Here is a 17,910-nt window from a genome sequence, read left to right as displayed (position 1 = left end):
AATCTCTTCGAGCAATATGCAAACTCGTAGGGGTCCAGCAATAATGGCAGCTCTGCCTTCAGATGAATGAGACCCAGTTTCTCAAAGCACTTCATTACAATAGGTGTGAGTGCGACAGGGTGGAAGTAATTCAGACTTGATGCGGGAGGACGCTTTGGCAACGGTATGATAGCGGATGTCTTCCAGCATGTGGGAAGAGCAGCCCAGGATGAAGATGTCAGTGAACACCAGGGCTTGGCCCAGCAAATATTCTCTGAGGACATGTCCAGAGAAGCAATCGGGCCAGCAGCTTTCTGTGCATTTACTCTGCTGATGTCTCCTGCTGTGTTATCATTGGTAGTGCTAGTGTTTTGTTACACTTCTTTTAGACAAATATTTAACAGTTGTTTGCAACAATTTCAGAAGAGCTTGCTGGATGTTTAAAGCCAGACTGAAATGCAAAACTCATCAGCTTTTATTTGTGTATTTTGACTTCTGGACCATCCAAATGAATAAACAACTCTTATATACAACTGAAACTCTTCGGTACGTACAACTCTTCTTAATCCACTTACAAGAGCATCATTTATGTAAAGGAGAATTTGGGTTTTTCACAAACCAAAAGGAGCAGCAAAATACAATCATATAAATAGCTTTTTGGCATCTTGTCATAGTAGCCATCTGGTTCAGAGTTTGTAGAAATATTTAACATTGTGGTTGAAAAAATAGCAATGAAATTAAACTGAACAGCAGGCAAGAAAATGAACTGATTTAAAATTAATTTCACTCCCCTTTCAGAGACTCATTTTTTGTAACCAGAGACAGAAGATTCAATCAATGGCCTACATATCGGCATGTTGAGGAAATACCTCTGCAAATTGATACCATATTTTCCACATCTGCTCTGAAATACATATTTAATTACAAAAATTATTAAAACATTACAACAGATCTAAATGCAAATTAGGTTCTGCCGCATAGCTCAGTATTTTCCGTCAGTTAAAGTTGACAATCATTCATCCATATATTTCAATCATCCATATATTTCAAATTAATGTGAGATTGTTGCAACTCTCCCTGAAGTCCCATATCCAGTGTTAGCGTTGGGACTGTCGTGTTTCTCACTGTCCTCCTGTATTTCAGCACTACTCCTGTATTTCAGTACTACGTGTATTTTGTTTTTAAGGTAAGTAATGTGACAAGAAACTGCATGATTTAATTTCTTACTGTATTATTGAAGCTCTTATTGCTTCATGTTGTTGGAGCCAATCCTGTGAGCCATGATATGCAGAGGAAGAACAGGCTAGCTTAGAGGAGAGCTGTGTTGCTCAATGTGTATTGAATACAGGCAGCAGAATGATTCGGGGTCCGTTAGTACAGCCTCAGTGAGAATGTACCTGTTGAACCCAGATGTCCAGGTCCAATATTGGGGACACTGCAGTTTTAAGAGTATCAATTATAGTGGTAATGTTACTTAATTAATAACATACAGGGGAAAAAAGCATTCATGCAGCAGTGCTATTACGAATATGATTACTGCTAATGGTGTCATGCAATAACTGAAGTTTTGAAAGAAAGTAAAAAGCTCCATCCCAGCTCCACTCTTTCCCAGCTTTCCCTTCATCAAAACTCTTAACCATCTGGTTAGCTGCATTAATCTAGCCACTTGCATTGTAGCATATATAAACTGCAAGAAAATGATTATTATTGCCCATAGCAGGTTCCCCAGCTCCTCAACTCCTTAAAAACTCCAATGCACAGACCAAATGTGTCACTCTGCTGTGCTACGACGGGCTTCATTTGGCTTTGTTGCATTGAAAACAAAAGGGGCCCAAAGGATGTCGGTAGAATTCTTTAGCATCTTTTGATTTTGCATTCCATTGATTTTATTTCACATGGATCATGGAATGTTACTGTTGGCTCATTCCACTAGAAGGGAATCAGGCAGGATAAACAGTATGGACTGTGGGCTAGACTAAGGTGTAACGCAGAGTGAATGATAGGTGGACACATCGTGAAAGGAACTAGATTTATTAACGGGTAATCCAGATTCAGGGTCGTTTAGACAGTCCAGGGTCAGGGCAGCAAGACAAGCATATTGAGAATACATTCTAAGGAAAAAAACCAAGACAATAACAATGAACAGATAAACTGACAGAAACAAGAGCAAATACACAGGCAGTGTAAACACAACAGAGCTAAGACAAATGGATGCTTAATACAACAAAGACTAGAACAAGAACAAACAGGCTGGGACAATAACCAGCAACAACCTGAGGAAATCAAGACCAATGAGAACAAAAGTAGGAAAAGCCAATAATGAAGGGAAGATCATTAAACAAGTGGTGTAACTAGCAAAATAAAAACAAAAGAGCACATGGCAATGAAAACCTGAAAGTAAACAAAAACAAGACAGGTAAACCTTCTTGTCAACTGTGACACTAAACCATCACTCTCCCACAGTGCCTAGCACCTTCTTTAACAAGGTGTGACCTCTAGCAAACAAAATAGACAACCCCCAGTTTTAAATTACACAGAAAATGGTCAGGGACCGCAATGTTTGAGCTCTCATAGAACCTTGGCTCAAAGAAAACATTCCAAATAAAACAGCGCTGGGCTGCACAAATCCTTGAGATTAATTGCCCTGCAGAGTTTAGTTCCAACCCTAATCTAGCACACCTTGCTCAAATATTAAGAAGCTACTGAATAACTTCATTATCTGGATCAGGTGTGTGATTAAGGTTGGAATTTGTGTCAAAACATCATCAGAATGATAGCTATGGGACCTGGGGGGTATTCCAGAAAGCGGGTTTAACAAACTCTAAACTTAACCCTGAACTCTGAGTTAACTTACCCGGTTTTCTCGCTTAACCCACTTCTTGGAATACCCCCCTGAAAGCCAAAAGGTGGATGTGTGCATCTTTGTTAACAAAGCTTGGTGCATAAATGCCACTTTTATTAGAGTCATTGATCTGCTGATCTTGAGTTGTGTCTTATGTGCAGGCATCAGAATGGTGAATATAAATGCACCATGGTCTTGTAGCTCTGGACACTAATCCAGATGGTACTTTCCTTGTTGCATATAATTTTAATAATGTCTGTTTGTTCTCCCCAAAATCCATCAAACATGTCTCCAGTCCCATGAGAAGTCAGAATATCTTCTGTTTGGCAACAGCTACCAGTGCCTATGCTGAAACACGCTGCTTCCACAATTTCAGTTCTGATTTTAGCACATTTAATCAACCCGAGCAGATCAATCTCCAGCTCATCAATCTTGGCATCAGCACATCAACTCTGCAACTTGGTCTTGTACTTTCTCACTAACAGCCAGCAGGGTATGTAAGGCTGGTAAATAAGCTCTTACATTTACCAGCCTGTGGGCTCTGTGGGCTCTAATAGTAGTATGCTTAGAAACAGCCGGTTGCCCCTTGGCGGTGTGTCAGGGAGCACAGCAGATTCAATGAAACGGTGTCATTCTCCTCCTCCCACTCCCACCGCATCTCTGACCTGCTCTTTGGACATTTCATTAATTATTGATACTGTGCACAGCACTTACACCGCAGTGTCATTGATTCAATTTATTTGTAGCAGATATTCACCCAGTTCTCCTCAGCTACTGTATACAGTTTGCTGTGCATATTAATGTACTTTACTGTCATTTTTACTGCTCCTCGCATCATTCCTTCCCATTTGCACTATGCTTTGCTCATCTGTTTAGATGCTAGCTGTATTTCGTAGGCCTTGTGCTTTTTACAACATGCATCATCACAAATCAGCATTATCTCTCTCTCTCTCTACCTGTTAAGGCTAAACTCCTTCAGAACACAAATCTGAATCCTTAACACTTTACCTCAAGTTCAGACAATCAGAAAAAAACATGACCCAATTTTGATTTGCACATTTTATTCCTTTGTCACATTTAACTGGTTTTGACATTTCCTGTCTCCTGATTACTAAGACACCACTATAGAATCAGCACAGCAGCTTCTGCACCTCAGCAAGAATTTCCAGAATGTGCCATCCAAATGATTGGCCATTAGTCCTCCCTGGTGTAGCAGTGTTATCTGGATACACACACAAGATTTCAAAAAGAGCTCATCACTGCTAATATAACCTAGATTTGTGTGTGTGTCTAGACATCTAGTGCAAATTTAAAAGCTGACCAAAACACCATTCTAAATTCTCTAAAGCATTTTGTTCATCGTACTTATTTTATGGGATTTTTTTTCTTTGGTTTTAATAATTTATTAAATCAATAGAAAGGAATTGCCTCAGTGAGTCCTCATGTCAGAAAAATGTGATCATAGCTATTTATGTGTATAAGGGCATATTTAAAAGAAGGTTCTTCTTCAGTATTTGAATGAAACCAGTCTGTTTCAGTTAGAATCCATTACCTCAGGGCAAATTCCAAATCAGGTTTTTTGTAGCACATGCTGTCTGAAAAGTGCATTTGCTAGGTCGCTTCTACTCATGTCAGGTTTGTTATTGTCACAGTCTAGCATTTTATTTAAAATTTAATATTCTATATGGACATATCACCATGATATTCACATAATTTATGGATTTTATGAAACTATCATAAAAATAGCCTCTCAAAATTAGTACTAGCATGCTAAATATGAAATTTCATGGGTGTTAAAGATCACCTAAACCGTTGGTCTAAACCCTGATGCACATTTACCATTATGATGGCTATGATGGTTATTCAAACGTATAACTGTTCTGCTGACCTCTAACACAAAATGGAGAAAGCCTTCACAGACACTCACTCAGTAAACACACACACACACACACCAGCAGAAGCAGCATCTTCATGTAAAAAACTGAGAATAACTGTTTTAAAGCAGACAGCAGCACCTTTTTAATAATTACAGCCAGCGTATGCTTGGTGTGTCTCTGCTGAGGAACACAGAAGAAGTAAGAAGAGGCTGCAGTAGTGACAAAGGCCCCGTCAGAGGTTATTAAGACTTGACAGGTCCTGTGTCTATTCCAATTAGTCAGGATTCTTGTCGACAGAGGCAAGGTGCTTTGGGGGAGAATGAGATGCAAGGAGACAGCAGTGACAATGAGAGGAACTGAGATGGCAAATATTTTTGAAGGAGGTTTAGCGTGATCTGGATGTGAGGAACAAGGGCCAAGAATGGTGTGCAGATTCACATGAAGCCTCTTGGCTCAAAGCACAGAATCAACAAGACAGACATGGGCATCGTATAGGACTGAGTGCAACATAGAACGTATGAACAATATACAACTTCTGAAAATTATCTGGAAAAAATACATTGCAGCCTGTGGTAATCATATTCATCTGAGTGTTGTACTGACCCTGGACAAAAAGGAAATCCTTACAAAGCCACGTGTATTTTTATATCTATACGTACATTTAAGTCAAGGGCGTAGAACAAGATGACTTATTTACTAACTGGCATAAACAACTATCCAGCAACAGAACATTTAAAGAGGTTTTTCAGTGATATCAAAGCCATTAACAACAAAGATGTGAATGGTTCACCTACTTTTTGGCATCCTACAGTGGCTCACTATTGTCAGGAAGCAGTAAGCCAAAAAATGATGACCAAATCATGGCATTTTCTCCTTATAGGTCAACCAATGGGAGCAGGTTGCCACTGAAAACCACAAAACAGCTTGATGCATTCTGAATGCAGCCCCTGTATTCAGTCATCTTAACCAATATGAAATTCTTATTATGAATATATTTTGATACAAACAATTTCACAAGTTGTTTAATTTCAGGACTCAAAAGGTGCAACTGAATTTGACAAATAGCTGAAATCCTTCAGTATATTTGGAGCCAAGAAGTCAAACAATAGGCTTAAGCAGTTTTTATATCTGTATTTCTCTTTAAAAAATCTGTGCAAGCTATCATTATGTTCTGTTTCTTATAACTTCTACAAGTCAAAGACCACCATTTGGACCACCATTTGCCACATTTGATTATGGTGACAAAACCAGAAAACACGCAAGAACACCAGAACCATTTGGAAAGCCGATTTATATAATCCAACACCTCACATTTGAAGGAGCTGTGTTTAAAGAGTGATTAATGACTGAATTATAGACTATGGTTTTGCTGTGCAAAATCCAAGTGATCCCAGCTCACCCAAAGGGCTTAAATCAATTAAATGAACCTCACAGGGATTCAATAATCCAGAGCCAATCTCTTATAACTTATATATACATAATGGCCCTGTCTCCTTGTACAGTACCTTCATATTAACATAGTTAATTGTGAGAGGAAAATTGATGTCTGAATTGCATGGCCAACAATATAATTTATTTTTAAAAAAGCAAACAAAACAGAATCAAAGAAAAATTTTAGATTGTAGATGGTGAAACATCTCAAAAGTCTGTTCATGGACTTTAATTTCAGCTTTTAACTCCTTTGTCCCAGCACATCTGTTGGTCAGTCTTGGCCAGCTATCTGCCCGATCCCGTCTGCCAGATCCCATCATGGATGTCATGAAATACGTCAGGTGGCTGAGTGCTCTTGACCCTTTTCTTCAGTCTTAATACTAATAACTGTATCCCCAAAGACCCATCGGTGGAGATCAGTCTTATTTTGTAGGCTTGCGAAGCAGCCAACATCTTGTTATAAATTGTAACATCTGCCTACAAAAGATAAGATGACTCCTTGACTCACATATGAGCTTAAGTGACATTCCATTCCTAATCCATAGGGTTCAATATGACGTTGGTCCACCCTTAGCAGTTAGAACAGCTTCAACTCTTCTGGGACGGCTGTCCACAAGGTTTTGGAGTGTGTTCTTCCAGAAGAGCATTTGTGAGGTCACATACTGATGTTGGAAGAGAAAGCCTGGCTCTCAGTCTGCTCTAATTCATCCCAAAGGTGTTCTATCGGGTTGAGGTCAGGACTCTGTGCAGGCCAGTCAAATTCATCCACACCAGACATGCCATCCATGTCTTTATGGACCACTGGTGCACCGTTGGAAGAGAAAGTGTCCAGCTCCAAACTGTTCCCACAAAGTAGAGAGCTGGAATTGTCCAAAATGTCTTGGTATGCTGAAGCACTCAGAGTTCCATTCACTGGAACTAAGGGGCCAATCCCAGCTCCTGAAAAACAACCCCACACCATAATCCCCCTCCACCAAACTTTATATCTGGCAACCGTTCTCCTGGCAACTGCCAAACTCATCCATCAGATTGCCAGATGGAGATGGGTGATTCATCACTCCAGAGAGCATGCCTTCACTGCTCTAGAGTCCAGTGGCAGTGTGTTTTACACCACTGCATCCGATGCTTTGCACTGCACTTGGTGATGTATAGCTTGGATGCAGCTACTCAACCATGCAAACCCATACCATGAAGCTCTCTGCACACTGTTCTTGAGCTAATCTGAAGGCCACATGAAGTTTGCATGTCTGTAGTGATTGACTCTGCAAAAAGTTAATGATCTCTTAGCACATTTCTGAAACACGCTCTCTTAGGCAGGAGTGCAGGAAAGCTGAGCGAAAGTGGAAGAAAGATAAACTCCAGATCTCTTATGAAATATTAAAAGCTTCACTGGTAAAGTTTCAGCTCTCTGTAAAAATGTCTAGAGCCAAATACTTTTCAGATTTGATCTCTAGTCACTCTCATAACCCTAAAGTCCTTTTTAATACAATCAATACAATTTTATGTCCAAATGAGAATAGCCATATCGAAGATTCTCCTGAATTGTGTGAAAAATTTCTCCGCTTTTTTGTTGATAAAATTGAGTCCATCAGATCATCCATCTGCACAGTAGGTTTTGAGTCTGCTGAGCTCATGGCCTGTTCTACTTTTCTGACTCAGTTTGATTCTGTGTCTCTGTCCTCTCTAACGGATACTGTAACTCATATGAAGCCTACAAATTGCTCATTGGATATTATTCCATCACGCCTTCTTAAGAGTGTTTGGGACACTGTTGGCCCCAGTGTTCTCTCCATTATCAACTGCAGTCTCATAAATGGGCATGTCCCCTTGTGTTTTAAACATGCCATAGTTCACCCTCTCATCAAGAAGTCAAACTTAGATCCAACCACCCTCTCTAACTATAGACCCATTTCCAAATTGTCATTTTTATCTAAAGTTTTAGAGAAGGTAGTCTACCTCCAACTGTCATCACATTTAGCTGAAAATAATATGTTGGACAAATTCCAGTCGGGCTTTAGGGCCTATCACAGTACAGAGTCAGCATTGCTTAAACTAACAAATGATTTATTACTGTCTCTTGATTCTAATCACTGTGTCATCTTAGTAATGCTGGACCTCACTGCTGCATTTGATACAGTTGATCATCACATTCTTTTAAAGCGTCTTAACACCTTCGCTGGGATACAGGGGAAAGCTCTAGATTGGTTTTCCTCTTATCTGAAAGACAGATCTTACACGGTACAGCTGGGTAAATGGTCTTCATCACATGCTACTGTCACTTACGGTCTTCCACAGGGCTCAATCCTGGGTCCTGTACTTTTTTCACTATATCTGGCACCCCTAGGAAAAATTTTTCAGAAATTTGGAATTTCGTACCATTGCTATGCAGATGATACACAGCTTTATCTTCCCCTTAAACCAGGGGATAATCATTCTTTGTATAGGCTATCTGAATGCATGAAGGAAGTCAGGCAGTGGTTTACTAATAACTTCCTTCAGCTTAATGAAGGAAAGTCCGAGGCGGTCATATTTGGTCCGATTTCAAGCTCCCAAACTATTAGTGAAGATTTGAAGCATCTTTTTCCCAACACATCGTATGATGCGAAAAATTTAGGTTTTATCTTTGACCATGTTCTAAAATTTGATAAACAAATAAACTCAGTTGTAAAGAGCAGCTTTTATCAGTTAAGACACATCGCAAAGCTGAAATCTATTTTATCATTTAAGGACCTTGAGATAGTCATACATGCTTTCATCACTTCACGCCTCGATTATTGTAACTCTCTATATATGGGAGTCTGTCAGTCTTCTTTGGCCCGTTTGCAGCTTGTCCAAAATGCTGCTGCCAGATTACTCACAGGTACAAAAAAACGGGAACATATTACACCTGTCCTGGCCTCGCTACATTGGCTTCCCATTAAATATAGGGTACATTTTAAAGTTTTGCTCTTTGTTTTTAAAGCCCTCCATGGCATGGCACCGGTGTATTTAAGCGACGCGTTGCTCCCTTACCAGCCCCAAAGGTCACTTCGGTCTACTGGTAAATCATTATTGAATGTTCCACAGTCTCGTCTGAAACAGAAAGGGGACCGGGCCTTTTCTGTTGCTGCTCCCAGACTGTGGAATTCGTTACCCCTGGATATTAGGAGTATAACAGGAATAAGCGAATTCAAAGCCCACCTTAAAACCTACCTTTTTTCTTTGGCCTATAATGTTAACTAACCTAATAATATTATATTTTTCTATTCTTTTTACTATTCAATCTCTTTTAACTTGTTTAATCTGTATTGTATTTTGCTTGTATTTTATCTGCTAATCTGCTGTACAGCACTTTGGTCCGCTGCGGTTTTAAATGTGCTTTATAAATAAATTGAATTGAATTGAAATTGAATAGCACAATGCGCTTCAGCATCCACTGACCAGTTTACGTGATCATTCCCAAACGCTTCCATTTTCTTGTAATACAGCTGACAGTGGAATATTTAGGAGCGTGGAAATTTCATAACTGGATTTGTTTCACAGGTGGCATGCTGGAATTCACTGAGCTCCTAAGAGTTCACAAATGTTTGTAAAAACAGTCTGCATGCCTAGGTGCTTAATTTTATACACCATTGGCCATGGAAGTGATTGGAACACCTGATTCCGATCATTTGGATGGGTGAGCGAATATTTTTGGCAATATAGTGTATGTCCTGAAGACATCTCTTGACATCAGCCGGTCTGTGCTTTTGGTTGTGGAGAAACTCCAATTCCTGTCTAAAAAAGCAACTGAAGAATTTCAATCTGACATTTGCTCTCATTATGCCATTCTACACTTCAATTAAGTCCATCCATCCATACCTCATCCACATCACAGGACTGAGCCAAACTCCAGGACATAATTTGGATTGTACAGAAGATGACTAGATGTAGTCTGCCAACACTTCAAGCATCCCAGCAAACTCATAGCTAACCTCTCTCTTACTCAGGTGGTGTCTTCAAACCCTTCACCTCAAGCAGAATACCCAGGGCCATCTAAGCTGAAACAAAGATTGCTTTTATCCTCCAGAGCTGTGACCCTCATTAACCATAGTGGAACATATGTGCACTATGCCTACAACCCATCCACCCCCTTCAATGTAGCACTCATTGCTCTGCTCTATACATCCCCATAACATCCCAACTAGAACTAAACCAGGTACAAATCCCAGATCCCCATGGTCATACACTGTATAAACTTTACCCCCACCATTTTATTATTCTTAATTTATAAATCTAGTTTATTTTCTAACATTGTACTCCTTGTGTAGGTTTAAAAATTCCACTGTTGTTGGTACATTTACATTTGTTGTTGTTTACATGTGCAGTCACCAAGACAAATTCAAAGATAACTAGGATTATGAACTCTGGGCAAAGTTAGATTGGACTGGAATGGGAGCATATACAGAGAGTGGCAGAGTACCTGAAAATATACTGGGTGTGTAGGAGCACGTGTCACTTAATTTGAATGCACTCCTCACCCCAATCAAGATTCCCTGATAGAGACACAATCAGCCCGACTTTAATGAGAATGAAAATTTCAATGCATTTTTAAAAAGTGGCTCTCATGAAAGTTTGCTCTTCTACTGTCAAAGTATCACTTTGCATCTCTTGGTGTCCTTAATCTGACAATTATTCTATTATAAAAAGCACCAAGCACAATCTTGTATGAATCACTGCTTCAGGCTCAAATGAGAACAACCAGCCTTATGACTTGCACTGTATGCCATTTAAGCTTGCTTTATTGTCTCATTTTCAAGAAGCATTTAGTACACTGCTTTTGTACACTCTTAGCAAAATTGTGTCTAGAGGCATTTAACCGCTTTTCCATTCATTTATAGTCCAGAGAGATTCTTCCTTGTGTCCCCCTGTGGTTAAAATTAGTCTGAAAGTAGGTCAGGTCTCCTCTGACGCCACGTCTATTCATGCAATATGCTAAACACGGAGCATATCCACAGAACTGTACAGGGCTTTAGTGCCACAATGACCTTCACTGGGAGCACCATGTAGAAACAGCTCTAAGACCAGTGTGATCTGTGTCAGTGCCAGTCTTTACCAGACAAGCATCCTAACTGGTCTCAGACTAATGTCCAAGCACGTCTTACCAATGATACATCAGTCTGAGGTCCTCCTGCCCCATTTTACAGATGGAGGCACATAGAGAAATAAAGAGACTTTGCTGGGGTGCTAAGTTAGCACCTGATGTATCATTAGTCCACAGTGACCCTGTGATGCTCAAGTTTTGTATCAGTGCAGAGTTCTTACTTTGTGAAATATAAGAAAGCTTGCTGGAAGACCATAGGAGAGTTTTCTGGTTTGTGCAGAGCTACTTAAACTAGTGCTCAGGTAGTTGTGTCCATGGAAGAAGTCCCCCCCATTAAGTTTGTTAGAGGGAATACACACAAGGTTCCAGGATTTCTTTTGTTGAGAAATTACTCAAGATCATTCAAGTGCTGTTAGAACAGGTGGATCTTTAGTCTACATTCGAAGCCAGCAAGAAACTTTGATGTACAGACAGGTAGCATGAGTTAGTAGTGATAATAATGTCTGAATCTTTATTTCAGTGTATTGGAGAAGTTATGATAGTAAACCTAACTTTGAAGGGAACCAAATCCACATGAATACCTGGGAAAGAGTCTGCATTATATTCTTCCACAAGGTGATCGACATCCATGGATTTATGTTGTTGACATCAACCAAACCAGGTCCTAGCAAAAATCAAAAATTCATCATATCTAATTTTCAGCTGTCCAGTTTCAGTGAACTACTGTCTATCGTAGCCTCAAATTCCTGCTCATGTTTGACAGGAGTGTAACTTGATCCATGTATCTGTTAGTGTAACCCATCCCCCTCAAAATTCAAGAATGTGGATTCTGAAATGTTAACAACTGAGCATGGTTGTAAAGAACGTGTATTTACAGTGGCATCTTGAACCAATCTGACGTTCCTCTCCTGACCTTTTATCTCAACAAGATGTTTCCACCCACAGTACTGCCACTCACTCATAGATGACTGGTTTTCACACCATTCCAAGTGAACTTGAGACTGTGTGAAAATTGTTGGAGACCAAGAGTTTCTGAAATACTCTAACCAGACCATCTGGCACAAACAACCAACACAGTCAAGTCACAGAGATCACCTTCATTTTTCATTCTGATGCTTGATCTAAACATTAACTGAAGCTTTTGACCTGCCTGCATGATTTTATGCACCGTGCTGCCACATCTTTAATGGGTGACTGGATAATTACATGAACAAGCAGCGCAGGTGTTCCTTAAAAAGTTGCCGTGTATACTAAAGATTGTTATATTTTTCAGTTATAAAAAAAAAATAAGAAAAAATTAAAATCAAACGCATTTGTCTACTTTCGCCACCCAGTATAAAGGATCTCTCTCATATCGATGCATATTGACTCTTGTACAGTTCCTATAAAGCAGCATTCGGCCTAATTCCTTTGTCAGTCCCAAACCTCTAGGGTACCTGAACACTTACAGGTGAGCATTAATCCAGATTATGTTTTCTTGCAGCATTCGTTCCAGCATCATTTTTCCTAAAATAAATGAAAGAAGAAAATATTTTAAAGTTTTAATGTAACGCTTGTGCGTTGAGCGTGAACGATGCGGACACTTTGAGATTTATTACGTGCAAATCCATTAACAGAGTCATACATGCGATCCGAGGTCACGACCATAGGGCAGTCCGAGACAATAACCGAAACGTAAACATGGTTTAGACATGTTGAGACACTAGAAATACAAACCAAACTAGAGATTAAATAAAACTAGGGGTGGGCATAGATTAATTTTTTTATCTAGATTAATCTCACTGAAACCTTGAAATTAATTTTGATTAATCTAGATTAATCAATATTAAAATGTCTCATATGCGTGCTACCCAAGTAATGACTAAAAGTCAGTTTTTGAGATAGGGTTTCTTAATACAGAGGGTGTATTAGACCAGGGGCTCATCTCCTGTTTCCAAAATGCATCAATGACTGCTTGAGAAAGCTGTTCTAGTTTTAACGGTTAAAAACAGGGCTCTCAAGTCTCACGCATTGAGCGTGTGACACACGCATTTGACCGTCTTCACACGCCACACTTCCGATTTCACACGGCGAGAAAAAAAAAATTTGTTTATTTACCTCCGATCAGGGCCGGAGTGGGACACTTTTTCAGCCCGGGAGTTTCATGCCCAAATCCGGCCCAAAATTATTTTTCCCTCCCAATCGGCCCAAACTAGAGACTGACATGAGTCGGCCCATCGGGAATCCTCCCGAATCTCCCGATTAGCCACTCCGGCTCTGCCTCCGATCCATATCTATGTCGCCCTCCACTGGCGATCGATCGCGATATACAACCCCCCCCCAACAACTCACGTTCACCACCCCCCGTCAACAACTCTCACACTCTGACATGAATCCAAAACTTGAGAGCCCTGGTTAAAAAGAAATATTTAAATAGCGACGCATCTAGCGCTAGGACCATGCAGAAAACGACCGCTCCGAGCTCCGCTCCGGAAACACTTTACGTTCCTAAAAATGAATTTTCCTGGCGACTTCGTGGCCGCATCCATGTAGAAACACGTACGATTTGTAATTCACAGGTTTGAAAACTCGTTCTCGCCCCTACTGTGTAATTTGGTTAGGAATACAGCCGAGCTAAACTATCAAGTTGAAAGTCATCATAGTTTGCTTACCCATTTTGACCCTGTTCCCAACCCAACTTTAAGAATAGATTAACGGCGATAATTTTTATATCGCCCGATAAGCGTATCAAATTAACGAACGCCGTTAACGGCCCACCACTAGATAAAACTCAGACGCAATCAAAACTAAAACAGCTATGAAATCAACGAGTAACAGACAGGTAGCATGATAAGCAGCTAAACAATAACCAGCAACATACTATGACCGAGACAATGTATGTAAACACACAGGTAACAATCAGACCAAAACTAGGAACAGGTGATGATACTTATGACGGCGATGAGAGAGCAGGAGGGAAACAAACTGACAGAGTCGGGGCTAAACGGGAGGCTGACATGAGGGGGCGGGGCTAAACGTGGCAAAAGTCTAAAGCTAGGCTCAACTCTCAGCTCCATCAAAAATGCCATGAAAACCACCTTAAATTGTGTGATTTACACTAAACTGCACTGTGACTTCACTCTTGCGATAGAAACCATGATAAACAATAGCTCCCCAGCTTAGCCTGTATACAGTCATAGCCTTTCTCTTCATTAAACTGCCTCCCCAGACTTTCTGTGAGGATGTGGTTAGTGAGGATATATTGTTCATTCATGCAGATGTGAAAAATTATCAAACTAATAATAACAATAAAAAGAATAATGCATTTCAGAATTAAACTATAATAAATACTAGAGGTGTCTTCAACTAAGGATTTTCATAGTCGAATCTGATTCGTCAGATTTTCCCTTTAGTCAATTAATAGTCGAATCAGAGTTTTTTTTTATCTAGAGCTCCTTAAACGGGATCACGTTCTCATTCAGGACTTTTTTCCCACTTCAAAACACTCAAATAAATGAATAAACATGGTAGGTTGGCTTTATTCAGCTTTTATTTATTTATTTATTTATTTATTTATTATTGAAACGTTAGAGAACATTAACAAAAAAAAGTCACCGTGCAAAATGTCAAAAATATTTTAAATTAAATATGCCTGCCTGAAAATATTTTTTAAAATTGCCACACAACAGCAAAAAATATATATAAGTAAAGGTTAAAGTAACAGGGTTTAAAAAGCAAACAACAACAAAAAATGTTCATAGGCCTACTTAACGAGATGAGACGACATGACCGAAACAACAAACGGCTGAACTGTTTTTTTTTTCGCCTTACGCGTTGGTATGCCATGTTGGTTGTTGTCGTGTGAAATGAAAGACGTTGATGACATAACTTGCACTTTACTTTGTTTGATTCATCTTTCAAAATACTCCCACACTTTTAAAGTTTTTTTTTGTAGCTAACTGTCCAGTAGCGTGTTCAGCTCTGGATTGTGCAACTGCAGGGTGTGATTTATTAATGTGTAGTAAGGAAGATTGTTAATGCGCACACATCATCTAAAAATATTTATTAACAGAAATGAGCATGATTTTATTTGACAAAAGGCTATATATAATGAAAACAGACATTTCATGTAATAACTAATGCTTAGCAGCATCCTTGGGCACCCCCATGCAGTTAGAATGGTAGGCTCAGAATTCATACTATTTAGAAAGCTACTTTGTAAGTGATTTATGAACTATGATCTTTCTACTGTTTCTATCTCGACAAAAATCAGCTTTAAACCCGTAACCATGCATGTAGGAACCACTATGTGTGTGATATATGATTCTGACTGACCCGCTGAATTTATTCAAAAGGCAAAACAGCAGTGTTTATTTACTGTCAGTTGTGTGTTGTTCCAGTCAGTGGAAATGAAATCTCACTCCTCAACTCTCACTCCTTCTTCATGCACATAGAGGTCACAGTCACTGGCCCATGATGGAAGCTGGATCAAATAAACAAAAAAATACAAACAAATCTTTGTCAGCTCACCAGAGGGTTCCTATGCCTACTCAATAAAAGGAAAATAAATGTCAAAAAATAGACACATGGTCCACTTCATGCACATTCATGCTTTATTCAGTCAATAAAAGTAAATGTCAATATGCATAAATCAGATATTGCACCATCAACCATCCTGAACCTCTATATGCTATGACGGTTCTGCTATGACGACAAAGAATTACAGCAAACCTTTTCACTTTAGAGAATTTGCCTAAAAAGAGAATCAGCTTTGCAAGTCCCAGCCAACATCTGAGTGCACAACATTAGGTTTGGACAGTGGTCCAGATTTAACCATGAAACTATGGGAATAGTTTCACAGTATGCCCTGCAGCGATGCTTTAGATGCACAGTGACTTTTCATCAGCAAAGACAAGGGCAACCTGTGTCAAAAGATGGAGATGAAAAAAAAATTGCTGGGTGCACAATTTATCTAAAGCCAGCACAGTGTGCCAGACCACACGATATTTTAAAGCAAAGTAATACCAAAGTAATCATCAGTCCAAAGAACAGTCATGCAGTGCTACCTACAAATGTTGTACAATCAAGTACAAGTTATATTCACATATTCCACACAATATATTCTCCTGTGAATGCCTTTAGCCAAACTGAGAGGCAGTGCTGTTGGCATAGTATGGGCTGTAATGAGGCAAACAGCATCGTGCATGGAGCATCAGAGAATGGTAAATGTGAAACCATATGCAGAAAAATGGCCCAGTTTCCTCCGGGGACACACATTCTGAAACAGCTCACAGGGCTCTACCCCAACCCAGTGGTGCTCGGCTCTGCTGAAACCCAAGACCTGCACATTTATTAATGACTTTCTGGAGGAATGCCAAAGTCATCCGCTTCGGTCAGCTTCAACACTTCCATTTTCCTTGCCTGTTATTTTGTCTCCAAAATGCAGGAGGCACTCTTTGACTCATTTCCTTTCAGTTTTTAGTCTGGTATTTCTGCTGGTATGAACCTTCTTATAAATAATATGAGAAATGTTTTGTGGTGAAGATTATCAAAAAATACATCATGTCTGATACATAATAGAGTGGCAAAGAGTGTGTCGATAAGCCTATAAGATCCTTAGCCTTGACATTAGTCATTATTAACACAGAAATATGACGTTGTTGCAGAATTAATGGTATCAGTATCAAGTAATATTTATCATATGTGTATGTAATCTACACAACCCTGATTTATTAATGCATAAAAATCTGTGCTATCTACCTCTAAAGCCGATTGGCTCAACCATATTTGTTAGATGCAAGCTAGCCCAGGTTTCCAAATGTAGTGAGTAGGGTTGAATCTTCAGAACACAGCACAGTCCCATACTAAGTGAGGAAAAGAAGACTAAAATGACACTTTTAAAAAACAAGATGGAGAACAAAGTAAATAGGGAACGAAACAATCTGAAAGGCAAGTACAAATTAAACTGAGAGAGAGGAGACAGGAAGGGAAAACAAGTGTTACTTTTATTAGTGAAGGGTAGCAAGAAGATAAACAAAACAGACTTAAAGTGGTTAAACATGTGGCTAAGTGCTACCACACAAGCTTAAAATGGGGATATATTTAACTTGAAAAGAAATCCTGATTATAAAGTGAGATGGATCGGAAGAATCTCAAATGCTTCTAACATGCACCACCAACCTATAGTAACAAAATGTAAAAGGTGATGGTCTCAAGGCATTGCGACATAGGCTTCTGCAGACACTTCTGCAGAGTTCTTGTTTCTCTGGAAAGGTAGGCTATACTTACTATATAAATACTTCTGAATGTACTTATCTATTCTGTACTTCTGCGAGTTTGTCGCTGCAGTGCAGATAGACGATAAGACAAAAGAGGAAACTGAAAGGACCTTGTGTATTGCCGGGGGGGGGGGGGGGGGGGGGGGCTCCTTGAAGCACACAGCACAGTGTAGCATTGCAACAGCTTGTGACTGCATGTTTGCTCACTCTTGTCCATGGAAAGACAAGAGAAAACAACACAGCACTGGAGTTAACCTGTGACATAAGGTTTATTTTGACCTTTCTCCCAAATGTCCTTCTCAACTCAGAAAAGAGCACCATCTTCTGGCCTGATAAGTGGGTTGGTATGTAAAGAGCTATCTTGGTCTTACGTTCCATGCAGATCTTTGCCAGACAGGTTCCTCCTCATTAGTCTGCTGCAGTATTCATCATGGCCATAAGCCATGTGGAGGTGCTTGGAAA

General features: G+C 39.6%; 1 long non-coding RNA gene across 1 annotated transcript; it reads left to right on the top strand.

The window, feature by feature from the left end:
• The first annotated feature begins 325 nt into the window (after positions 1-325).
• LOC143508932 (uncharacterized) lies at positions 326-11,813 on the top strand. The gene is made up of 3 exons (XR_013129545.1): positions 326-525; positions 1,123-1,165; positions 11,712-11,813. It is a non-coding gene; the product is annotated as an uncharacterized LOC143508932 (long non-coding RNA).
• The last annotated feature ends 6,097 nt before the right edge of the window (positions 11,814-17,910 follow it).

Source organism: Brachyhypopomus gauderio, chromosome 2, assembly GCF_052324685.1.
Source record: "Brachyhypopomus gauderio isolate BG-103 chromosome 2, BGAUD_0.2, whole genome shotgun sequence".
In the NCBI taxonomy this organism is placed as follows: Eukaryota; Metazoa; Chordata; class Actinopteri; order Gymnotiformes; family Hypopomidae; genus Brachyhypopomus; species Brachyhypopomus gauderio.
This window is presented reverse-complemented; position numbering and strand designations above follow the sequence as displayed.